The following is a 13,620-nucleotide window of genomic DNA, read 5'->3' on the forward strand; positions in this document are numbered from 1 at the left end:
GCTGGTTCTGGCATAACTTTGATAATTCCTTTACAAGTTTATGCCGGATCCGACATAAAAGTTTGTCTATTAAAAGTATGCCCCTATTGGTTGCCAAGTATGCCGGTTCCGGCATAACTTTGATAATTTCTTTACAAGTTTATGCCGGATCCGGCATAAAAGTTTGCTCATTATGGGGGCATACTTATGCCTTATGGGCAAACTTTGCCTTAAGCATATATATGTATTTTTTTTTAACTTTTCAAGATAAACCTTTAGTAATGCCTTAATTAAAAGTGTGCCCATAAAATATAACTAAAAGTATGCCCCATAAACTGTAAGTTTTTTTTCCTTAAGGCATAACTAAAAGTTTGCTTTATATAGCAAAGTTTAAATTTTGAAGTTTGCCCATTAAAAGTATGCCCATCGGCATAAACTTGTTCACGAATTACCAAACTTATGCCGATGGGGGCATACTTATGCCTTATGGGCAAACTTTGTCTTGAAGCATATATATGTATTTTTTTAAACTTTTCAAGGTAAACCTTTAGTAATGCCTTAAATAAAAGTGTGCCCATAAAACATAACTAAAAGTATGCCCATAAGGCGTAAGTTTTCCTTAAGGCATAACTAAAAGTTTGTCTTACAAGGCAAAGTTTAAATTTTGTATGCCCCTCCGGCAGACTTTGCCTTGAGGGGCAGACTTTTAGTTATGCCGGATCCGGCATAACTTTAACTTTTTCTTAAAGATTGTATGCTGGATCCGGCATACAATCTCGCAGTCCTGCCTTGCGAAATTATTTTTTTATTTTATGTCTGAGCGGGGGTTCGAACCCAGAACTTCATGTATTCGCTCATCTTTCCAAGCAAAGGGCAAAATTTAAAGACCACAAATTTGAGGGGCAAAATTTAAAGACCACCCCAAACGAAGGGCAATCCGTGCAAAAAAATGTAATTTGTTGCAGTGGGGGCCTGCGTTCGCGCGGCCCGTATCTCGTTTATAGGCTTACGAATTGCTTGAGCACCCACATACTCAATAGTAAATTATATCTTTTCCAGTTGCAAATCACCTCGTTCTTTTAAACTATAATATACAAATCCTTTAATCTCTAGATTAGAATTTAAAATTGTACCAATGATTACTCTGAAGTTGCAGAACATCTGTAATAACCAACTAAAAAAATTGATAAATTACAAAAGAAGCATAAACAAAGAGGTTGATAGACTTGAATACATTTTTTTTCGCGCCTCGTCTCCTACATCGATAAGTTATCTATGCAGCCAAGTACTTATATTACGTTGTAAGGAGATGAACGGACACGGCCTAACTTGAACAGGATCTGTTTTACAGGCTAGTGCTACTCAACTTCAACCATGGGTGCTGGATGGTCTATTGGTTGTCTGACAGGCTAACTCTTTTTTGCTAGTTTCACTCAGTTGGGTGGGAGGCGGGAAGGGGCAATGAATATAGGTTGCAACTAATATTGTATTCTTTTAAATGCTGTTTGCTACATTGTTTTGAAATTATATTTATTGATCTATTAATAAAAGGGAAAATTAAGCTAGGTGTTCATTTACACTAACTAGAATAGGAAAAGTCCAATAGCAATAGCCTCTCAGTTCAAAATCTCACTTCACTGAACAATCTCCGTCCTTTTGAATTGGAAAAATTCATCAAAGGTTAGTTATACTCCGATCTTGCTTTCCCTCATAAAGACCAAATTTCATTGTTTTTATTTATTTTTCCAATTGGGTTCTCATTCTTTTTCTAATTTTCCAAGTGGGTTCTCATTCTTTTTCGATTTATGCAACTTGATTCTAATTTTTTATTATCAGATTTTTTGAGGCGGTGCAGTTTTCACTGAGAATTAGAGGTAGTAGTCACGGCAGCATAAGCGGTGGAAGTGCGGCTGGGGACTTCGGAGTTGGAAGGAGGCGGAGAAGATTTCTGGCCGGTGGATTTGGTTACTTCTAGAGTGGATTTTCTGGCGGTCGATTTAAAATTTTATTACTCAAGGGAATACGTTGTTTATACATAGTTATACAATGTATATGCATTGTTATACAACACATATAAATTATTTATACATTATATATAGTGTATAAGGATGTATATGTAAAGTTACAAAAGAAGTTGAACAACTTATACAGTCAAACCTCTCTTTAGTGGCAGCGTTTGTCCGGAAATTTCATGGCTGCTATAGTGAGGTGATGTTATGCATGTATACTGACATTCGATATTTAGATCTCATTTAGCTGTTATAAACAAAAGTACGCAAACAATTAACTTTTTGTACTTTTTATATTATAAACGAAAACAATATACTTGTAAATTTTAAAATCTCAATTGATTTTCATATCTCATTAATTAAAAATTAAAAAGACTAATAAATTACTACTCAATCCATTAGTTGTACCACACAGATAAAGAATTAAATTCTATGGAACATATGCATTTAAAATTAATTGAGAATTTTAATATTTCAAGTTTGACTTAAGAACTCTACAATTGTAGGTTTTTTCGTAAATTCTATTTTCTTAATGATAATATAACGCTTGAATTGATGAAGAATTTTGTCCAAACTTTTAGCAAAAGGGAATTCAATAGCTTTCCCTTGAAGGCTGTCTAAGAGCTTAACAGTTGACTCTTCTATCTCACCCTAAGTAGCAGTAGATTGAGGCTCTTTATCAACACTTTCGTTGTCACCATCTGCATCCGATGTCTCTTGTTCTTCCACTCCAATCACTTGTGCAATAATCTCTTCATCAGTATAAGTTTTAAGGATTGAAAGTGTTGCGTCAAACTCCATATAAGTAGTAGCATCCATTACTTGATTGGTGTTATGAGATGGGATTTGGCCTATAAGTGATGGCACACTACCAACATCATCAACAAGTTCTAAGTTTTCACTATTAACATTAGGGTTGACATCTGTAGGTAGAATTCCGGTATTTCTCCAACAGTTGAGAATGGTAGAGGTCTTAACATCATTCCATTCTTCTACAAGAATGTTAATTGCTTAACGTATGTTGAACTTGCTGTCATTAGATAATGGGTGACTTCCACTGCGCTCATATTCATCAATCAAATGCTTGATAAAAATACTTTTATACTTGACCTTAAAATTTGCAATTATGCCAGCATCCGCGGGCTGAAGATGTGATGTCGTATTAGGCGGAAGATAATGAACTTGACTAAATAAATGTTAGCACAAAATTATCATTAAAAAGGATATGATTAAAGCTACATAAATCACCTTAATATGTGTTAGCCGATCTTCGTATTTTTCGATGTCATGAGGAGTAGCATTGTCCATCAATAACAGAATCTTATGATTTTCATCTTCAAATTTAGCATTGAGACCAAGCATGTATTGTTTGAAAATGTCACGAGTCATCCATGCTTTCTTGTTAAAGAAATAATTGATGTGTGGGAGAGAGTCCATATCAACATGTTTATAACAACGAGGTTTAGCAACACATCCAATAACCAAAGGTTTTATTTTTTCTGTCCCTGCGAATAAAGTGTGCATAAGAAAATTTAGTTTGAGCCTTTTTGAAAAAAAGAACAATCAACTAAAAAAAAACATTTAATCTTTAAAAAATTTCAACAAATAAAATATGTCGCAGGAAAATGATATCTTACCCAAAGCATTGCATGTTATCATCACAGTAATTCTAGATTTATCTTTCTTACGTCCACTCTCTGGCATTTGAGCAAGAGTCTTATTTGGAGACATACGAAAAAAAAGTCCAGTCTCATCCATTAAAGACATCCCTAAGAGCATAATCTTTTATTACTTCTTCAAGTTTAGTGCATAAAGTCGGAAGGTCTTGGATGGGAGCACTCTCAGCCTCACCATGAAAACGGTAATACTTGATGCCATGTCGTTGTTTGAGCCGCAAGAGCCACCCATTAGAGGCAGAGAAGTTTTTTTTCCTACCGTGTTAATACCTAGAGATTCTTCAAAAGTAAGAGCTTTGGCGGTGATAATTGCATCTGTCAAGATGACATGATTTGCCCTTGCTTGAGTAAACCAAATCTTTACTACTTTGTCAATCTAAATAATATTGAGGGGTTAGTTTATTAATAAAAAATATTACGGAAATTCTTTTCGATACGTACCTCAGGATGCACACATTCACGCAATTTCTTGCTTTTAACAGGCTTTTGAATAGCTTCAGCTTGCTTAGCTGCCTCAATGTACTTGTTCTTCTTGCTAAGAATGTCCCCGGCAGCTTGACGACTACCAATTGAAAATTTCTGTTTCAGTTGTTCATGTGTGATTTTTGGATTGTCCTCTTTGTATTGACACTGCTATTTTTGTTTCTAGAGAAATAGCTTGACGTTTAGACCCCATATTGCGTGAATAAAGGATATGTGATGAACATTGTTATTTTTGACTAGAAATATAATTGTATTTATAGTTACAAAATTCACAATTAATTCAAATTATAAAAGGAAGATATCAAAATTAAAGTTCCACAAATATTCATAGATATTATCCTACCAATTGAGTTAATTAAATCGATACTACATTAAATCGTAAGATTTGATTGTTTGCATATATTAAAAGGAAAAAATATGTATTTCACATAATAATCAGATTTGGTCTTGCAAAATTTCAAACTTAAAATAGTCTAGTTACAACTACCAAAATCAAGGAAATAAGTATCAAATATATACAAAATCGGTAGATAGAAAATAGGTGATTTTGAAAATATTCAAGACTAAATCAGATTTATGAGAAATATATTTGTTTCCTTTAGATATTTTTACTTCAAATTTACTATGTATATGACGATCACCAGAAATATTTTAATGTTTATTTTTATACATAACTAGTATTTGTACCCGCGCGATGCGTGGACAAAATTAAAGAATATTAATCATATGAAAATGTGATTTATGAGATACTTTTCACTTTTCGAGAATCAATTTGATTAAACTTTGAAGCTAAATTGGAATAGATTAACTCAATATTTGAAAATTAATATTTTATTTGAAAACAACATGAAAAATAAGTTATAACTTTTATCATATCAATTTGGTAAAAAAAAATATCTCAAGATGATGATCAAAATTCATGCAGTTTGAATGTTAGAAAGCGAAAAATATACATAAATTGGGACAGATGAAGTATAAACTTTTGTATCCAAATCAAGCATTCACCAAACTTACCAACTATCAACACTATGAATAATTCAAATCATTCGCGACAAATAATTTTCTTGTTCCAAACATACATTGTGAATTCAACGTTCAACCTTCATTAGCTCTTATTTTGAATTAGTGATGTCCTTGAGAAAACTTCTCATCAACATGTTTGATCTCGTACTCTACCAAAACCTAATGTTGAAAGGATAAAAAAGAAAAAGATCAAGAAAGTCAATCACCTTTATATCATAATTATGCAAAACAACATAAAATCAAGAAACTACACATGTAATACAGATTATAAACACTAAAAATTTTAAGCAATGAAAAGCAAAAGCAAGGAGGATGTTTGGAGAGCTGGTTGATGGCATAAATAGAACGACTCCAGAAATTTATCACCCTTTTTTTACTTAATAATTTGCACAAAAATAAATATACCATAAATATGTATCATTATTGATTGATATTCTATTATTTCATACCTTATTTAGGTGCCCCCTTCATCATTTTTTAACTTCCACTCAAATCTTTCTTAATGAAGTTCTCCTTAAATCTCTCTTAATTTTATGTTTTGATAATATGTAACTGATTACTTAATTATATCCACAAATTTCGGGAAAATTTTCTGGACTCATATAAGGCATCAGTTGTTTTTTCTAATTAGTGATTGTTTTTTTTTTTCAAATTATTTATTTAAATAAGATATAGCAGATTAATAAGAGAGAATGCAAAATAAAAAAATATAAATAGAGAAAAGCCGAAAAAGGAGATAATTTTTTAACCATTTTTCCACAAATATATATGCCCAACTACTTCAAATTCAGAATTTGAATTAAACATTTTAGAATTTATAATCAGTTACCTAAATTTTAGGGGGTATAATCAATTTTAAATTTTTATTGCATTATAAATTCATTACAAATAAAACCCAAACTACGGGAAAAAAAATTCTAATATTCCTTATAAGATGATATTTAAATTGCACACGTTTTACCTTTTAATTCAAATTCAATTTTTTTATTTCAGTTCAAATATTTGTATTAGAATATTTTCTCTACATAGAAAGAGAAATATAGAAAAGGAAATCGATATTTATTTATAAAATTTAGTTCATCAGATCCATAAAAGTTGTCGATTTTGATTCTGTTAGCACCTACCTTGAAAGAAAATCTTCTTCTTAAAAGGAAGCACCAAAAACACTTAGATGTGTTCCATATTTTTTATTTTTAGGAAGGATAGTCATTTGATTAGTTTAAAAAAAGGTAACTGTCTTTCAATTTAATTCAAATTCTATTTTTTATTTATTTATTTTAAGTTTAAATTTTTTTACATCTATATATAATATCAACTTGGTTTAAAATTCAAAGTAGCATTATATTTTTTCCCCCTGCTAATTACGCTTCTACTATTTAATAAAAAAGGTGATAAAATCTAATGTTTGATATCTCAATTTCGTTTAGACTTATCATTTTCTATATTCCTAATAGATTACTTACTCGGTAACATTTTAAAGTGAAAATATTAAACAAATGACTTTTAATCATGATTTTTTGATACATTTTAATTTTGATATTGCATTCAATTTAATCGGACGGGTGCTCTTCATATGGGCTTGAATTTATCTTAATTGCAGAAAGTAATAAAGGACAATATTATATCTTACCATTTAAAGGAGCATTGTTGACTATAAATTAGAATCCAAGAATATCAATTAATAATTTTCTCCAATCAATACACCAAATTAGGTGAGTTCATTTAATAATATCAATTAATTTATTGTTAGAATTAATACAAATAGAATTTGTTGCCAAGTGGCTTATTCATATTACGTATTAAGCTATACTGCCATCCTTTTATTATAATATAGATATAGATATTATTATTATTATTATTATTATTATTATTATTATTATTATTATTATTATTATATTAACAACTCTACTACTATGTGTTGATAATATCTAATGAGTATATTACGTGAGTTCATTATTATTTTCTTTATTATTATTAACAACTACTACTACAATGTGTTGATAATATCGTATGAGTGTATTACGTGAGTTTATTATTATTATTATTATTATTATTATTATTATTATTATTATTATTATTATTATTATTATTATTATTATTATTATTATTATTATTGTTGTTGTAGACACGTAATTTTGACCCTCTCCGTGTGTTTCATCATATAGTTTTAAATATTTCTTATAATTTTAATTTTTGACGTGTTAGTTTTATTCTATTTCATTTTTATTAGGTTTGTTTGTGAAAATGAAAAAAAGGACAACAAATATTCGCTATTTTCAGAGTATAAATTTTGTGTTTTAAAGAAAGAAAAATTACAAAAATATGCTTTATAGCTTTTAATTTTGCTTAGCCAGTTATTTATTTTAAGAGTATTTTTTTTTAGTTATCTAGAAATAGTTATTAAATATTTTTTGTTTTTACACTTTTAAAATAAAAAAAATAATAAAAAAATGAGCAAATAGGATTATACCACCTCACCACAAAATGACAAAGTTTCATAACAAATTTTATTAAAATGGGAAAGGGTCACGTTTTTTGGAAATATTATTGTTAGGGGGTGGGGCCCACACAATTAAAAGAAAAATGAGAGAAAGAAAAGAAGAGGACAACAGATAAGGGGAATTTTGTTTAGGTGGTCCAGTTGATTTTGTTCCATATAGAAAGGGTCACGTTATTTTGGGGATATATTGTTGGGCGTGGGACCCGTAGGAAAAAATGAAAAATGAAAAAAAAGATTAATAGGGATATGGGAGGAAAATTTTATTTTTGTGGATCCTATAATTTAGCACATGCACCCTTTGTAAAAATAACAATAAAAGAAAAAAAAAAGAAAAATTTCCTTTACATTATAAAAATTCGTCTACATCACTCCAAAGCCCATGGACCCAAAAAGTCTTTTCATCATTTTTCAAACCCTACATATATAAAGACTATACCCTAAACCTAAAATACCTACACTATAGAAGATAGTGAATAGAAAAAAAAAATCAGAGCCGCCATCATCATCCTAAACACACTACACATTAATCATTCCCAAGCCATAATACACATACATCAGCCATACGTAGCTAGCCATTGAAAAAACCCAAGCAGCTAAGAAGCTTCATCATAGTATTATTCTTACACTAAAGCCATGGTTGAACATTAGAGTTTTAATCTCCATAAACATCAAGCTTCACCCAAACGAATACTGCTTGAAACCATCTCTTTACCACCATATCTCGCCTTGAAAACTCAGCTCTTCTTTCTGAAAAAAGATTCAATTTTTTCGGCGAGGTTTGTTGAGCTCCGGTGAACAGTTCCGTTTTTTAGTTCGATCAGCAGTTTTTTTTGTTTTTGTTTTCTGTAGTCCAAAGTTTGGAGATTTAATACAACGAAGGTTTAGTTTTACGACGAAAGCACTGAGTTGGTGATACCGCTTCGAGGTTCCGTTCGAGTTCGGTTCAAAGCTTCGGTTCGGGTCCCGTCAAATAATTTTGTGGAATTAAAGCTAATTGAGGTCCAATTCTTCCTTTGTTCGTTCGTTTCTTTCTAGTTAATATGTTATTTTATGGTGACGTGATTTTGTGTTGATGATTCTCGCGCTTAATCCTACTGATTGGTGGATGATTGCCGACGTTTGTTTATTATTTTAACGAAATTGATTAAGGAGGGTTTAATTAAAGTTAATGAGAATTAAAGAAATAAAGGGTGGATTTTGATTCATTTTGACAATATTAACGGACGATTAGGCTAAAATTTAAAGAGTTTCTGCTTATGTCATTTTGTATTTTTATTATATAGATTGGATCGGGTAGGCAAACGTTAGGTTCGTTTAAATTGTTTGTGTGTTTTTCTTTTACTTGCTTTCAATATTGTATATTCATTCCCGGGTGGGATGTCCCGGAAGAAAATAAAAATGTAAAAATGGAGGCCTCGGTTACAGTGATAAAATTAGGGGTAGTGTCGTTTTCTTTATACTCTTATCTGTTTGGATATTCTGCTTTGTTGTAATTAATGAAGGTCTTTGTTAATTTAATTATTCGGTCGTATATTTGCTCAATATATTTCTTAAACAAAAGAATCAGGCCAAGACCAACGGTTAAGGCCATACTTATTAATTAATTGTGAGATGAGCGAGACGAGATGCAAATTATTTCAAATCTCGTTGTCAAAGGAAAAGAAAAGAGCGGAAAAACCAAATTTTAAGGGAGCGAGATGGGTTGCGAATTTATTCAAAACCCGTTGTCAAAAGAGTGAAAATTAATAATAACCAATAATAATAAGTCTCGGATTTTAGAGACAAATAATTGCCTTTAACGCTAGACGAGCTTTAGGCACGTTTTCAGACGTTTGTTTCGATTAAGAATGCGGTTACGCATCTTATTTCGAGACCATTTTTTATAACTCAAGGATGCGGTTATGCACCTTGGCTAAACTCGTTTTAATAATTAATCTTGTTTCGAGTAAGAATGCAGTTATGCATCTTATTTTGAGACGCTTAAAAGATCTGGAATGCGGTTACGCATCCAAGTTAGAAACCAATAAAAAATGTTCAACAATAAAAGTACGAGCAAATCAAGGCTCAGATACATAATATATTCAAAGATTAATTTAAGCTAAGTATAAGTTGATAAAGTGACCGTGCTAGAACCACGGGACTCGGGGAATGCCTAACACCTTCTCCCCGGTCAACAGAATTCCTTACCCGGTCTTCTGTTTTCGCGGACCATAATAAAAGAGTCATTTCCTTTTGATTAGGGATTCATTAGGTGACTTGGAACACCAAAACTCAATTTCAAGTGGCGATTCTGAGTAAATAAATAATCCCTTTTCAAAACCGTCACTTCAAATGGAAAAACCCTGTAATAATAAAACTTGCGCATTTATAGCGCGGGGGCGCAAAAAAGGGGTGTGACAATTATTATTATTATTATTAAATTAGGTAATATTTTGAACTACAATTAATAACTTCTTTAATAATTAATGCAAATAGAATTTGTTGCCAAGTGACTTGTTCATATTACGCCATTTAGCTTAATATTAAGCCAAACTACTCTCCTTTTATATATATAATACAAATATAGACTATTAAATTAGGTAATATTTTGAACTACAATTAATAACTTCTTTAATAATTAATGCAAATAGAATTTGTTGTCAAGTGGCTTGTCCATATTACGCCACTTGGCTTAATATTAAGCTAGACTACTCTCCTTATATATAGATTATTAAACTCGGCAATATTTTGAACTACAATTAATAACTTCTTTAATAATTAGTGCAAATAGAATTTGTTGCCTAGTGACTTGTTCATATTACGCCACTTGACTTAATATTAAGCTAGACTACTCTCCTTATATATATATATATATATATATATATATATATATATATATATATATATATATATATACATATATTTCTGACAAAATATTATTGCACAATATTTGAGTATGACTGTTATAGAGAGATAATTTTACAAAGAGTGTATCACTATAATGAATACCATTGCTGTTATAAGTAGAATGCTGTTATAGAGAAGTAAAATATAACATGAAAAATTGGTTCCGGAGAAAATCAGGTCATTATAGTGAAATGTTGTTATAACGAATGACAATTATAGAGAGGTTTGACTGTATATAGCTATACAAATACCACTGCAATTTGAGTTGATTTCATGTGTTTATACATGATTATACAAAGCATATACATTATATATATACAGAGTATATGCAATGTTATATATAGTTATACAGAACACCCATTATCTATACACTGATACCACAAGACTTTGTCCTATGAAAAAATAATGTAGTACATATTTATTACTACTATTTTTAAAAATCTCAATGGACCTTGTACTTTGAAAAAAGAAGAAATCTTTATTGAATTCCAGTGTACTTCAGTTCTTTGAGGGATTACATATTCGTGGTTGACTCAGCCGTGATTCCAAATGTGTGCAATATCTTGTGTTACTCGCAGGCAAACTCGGTGTCAAGGATTCAACATATGCGTGTGATATGTGGTCAATTTGACACAGGATATCTGTGGTACAAAATTTACGACTTATAGTGCCAGCTAGTTTAATGAACATTATATTGGCGCGTCATTCTCAACGTGATCTCACGTTTCTTACTGATTATGCAAAGAGGAGGTCGCTTTTAGGAGTAATCAGTTGTATAAAGCAGCATGTATTAGTAATTTTGGAAAATAATAGTACCACCATAGTCCCACATCGCCAAGTGAAGAAGGCAGAAGACGAGTAAGGAGATACTATAAATTAGGGGTGGGCGTTCGGTTCTTCGGTTCGGTTTTATCAAACTTCGGTTCGGCTTTTTTGGTTTCGATTTTTTGAGGGTGAACACCGAACCCAACTAGTTCGGTTCGGTTCTTTCGGTTTCGGTTTTTTGAAGGTGGACACCGAACCCAACTAGTTCGGTTCAGTTCTTTCGGTTTCGGTTTCTTGAAGTTCGGTTCGGTTCGATTTTTCGGTTTTCGGTATTCATGCCCAGCCCTACTATAAATTAAGGCCAAGGACAACAAAGAAACATACTTACCTGGACGGGGTCAATGGGCGATCATGAAGACCCATGGCCTAGGTTGGTGACCTCCACTGCACTTTGGAGGGGTGCCCGCCTAAGGTCGGCCCAAGTTGCCGAGCTTACGTCATAATTTGTGGCAGGCCCCTGCCCAATTCTAAGTCTTAAGTGTTGAAAACATCTAATCCTAGATAATTTGCCTTGTTGTAAAAGAAACTCATCCAGAGGATGAACATTTCATCAATTGCAATTTATCAAGTAAGTCAATTAACTAGCTCAATATTGTTTTGATTGAATAACTGTGATAAGATTTTTCAACAAGATAAAAAAAATAAAAAATTATTCTTATAATACTTAGTCTCTTTACTGCCAAATTATTGGAATCTGGCAGGATTCTGTTTAGAATCATAATTTTGTTTATCTTGCAAACATAATTATTCGACGAACTAAATGTCTTGTGTGATTCTTTTCGGAAAATAAAAGGAGAGGAAAAAAAAAAAACCTTTTGCTTTTTGTCCACAGGTACAAACGTCAGTTTTTTTGTATTTATGCCGAAGAAGAAAAGAAACTAGAGGAATTTATCCATTAGTAATTTCTGCTAACCATTGCAGAGAAGTCCATGCTTTGTTTATTTATTTATTTTTCTTTCTCCTAGCTGGGTCGGGTTAGCTCACATGGCAACCCGCGATCTAATATTTAACCGTTGTCCACGGAAGTGGATTCGAAAGTTGAACTTTATGGTTTCGAATTCGGGATTTCACCACGTCTCATTTAATTTATTAGTTTCTAAATAAAGTACGCATACTTATTTGGTAAAAAAATTCAACACATACATATAAAGTCTGCGCCAAAGCTACGTTCGGATGCACCTGTAACATTAACACTACATACGCCCCTTGACTTGTTCATAGCTGTTCTGGAGTTTAAAGCATGCATTTGTATTATTTGAAGATGTAATTACTTTCTTGACATAAACTCATGAATGATTATATAACAGGCTAGCACTGAGAAGGAAATGAACAAAAAGAGCTTCTCATAGACAGCAAAAGTTGTCTGTTGAAGAAGGATCACTTAGTCCCACATCACTAAGTGAAGACGATAGTAAGCATGGACATACTATAAAATAGGGCCAAGGGCAACAGAGAAACATACTTACCTGGACGGGGTCAATGGACGATCAAGAAGGTCCATGGCCTAGGTTGGTGACCTCCATTGCACTTTGGAGGGGTGCTCGCCTAAGGTCGGCCCAAGTGGTCGAGCCTACGTCATAATTTGTGACAGCGGGGGCCTGCGTTCGCGCGGCCCCTACCCAATCGTAAGTCTAATGTTTGCCATTGTTTCACCTGATGTGTATGATACAAGGTACAAAACATACTGTTTTTGGCTCTTAACTGCCTATGAAAAAAAATATGAACCTAATCTCCTTGAAAACATAATAATGTACCTAGTTAATGCAAAAGACAATGAACTGAGGTAACATAAAAACCATGCACCTAGGTATCCTAAAAGTCATTTGAATCTAGACACTTAAACATTTAAGTTTACTATAAAGCCCAAGAATTTCAAAAATTATCAGACCAGTGTAATAGTGAAGTATATCACTGTCACTTACAACCTTACGAACTCCCTCGATTCCATGTATATTCCTCTGTCACACTTTATGTGGCACAATTTTGATTTCGAGAGTCAAACAGTTTAATTTTAACCTTAAATTCAAGCATGGAATTTTAAAGTTTTTGAAGTAAAATATACATATTTGAAAACTAATGTATTATAAGTCACAATAATTGTCAATTTAAAGTTGTCACATAAATTGGAACAGAGGAAGTATGTATGTATGTATGCATGCATGCATATATCTAATATATATATATTTTTTTGGAATCGGTTTTGTATACTTATAAGAATTGTATGCTTTGGGTTCGGTAA

General features: G+C 31.9%; 1 non-coding gene and 1 pseudogene across 1 annotated transcript; both read left to right on the forward strand.

Moving 5' to 3' along the window:
* Positions 1-11,701: 11,701 nt before the first annotated feature.
* LOC132642939 (U1 spliceosomal RNA) lies at positions 11,702-11,842 on the forward strand (annotated as a pseudogene).
* A 997-nt stretch (positions 11,843-12,839) lies between these two features.
* LOC132642932 (U1 spliceosomal RNA) lies at positions 12,840-13,000 on the forward strand. Its single transcript, XR_009583409.1, has one exon. It is a non-coding gene; the product is annotated as a U1 spliceosomal RNA (small nuclear RNA).
* Positions 13,001-13,620: the final 620 nt, after the last annotated feature.

This window comes from Lycium barbarum, chromosome 5, assembly GCF_019175385.1.
Source record: "Lycium barbarum isolate Lr01 chromosome 5, ASM1917538v2, whole genome shotgun sequence".
Classification (NCBI taxonomy): Eukaryota; Viridiplantae; Streptophyta; class Magnoliopsida; order Solanales; family Solanaceae; genus Lycium; species Lycium barbarum.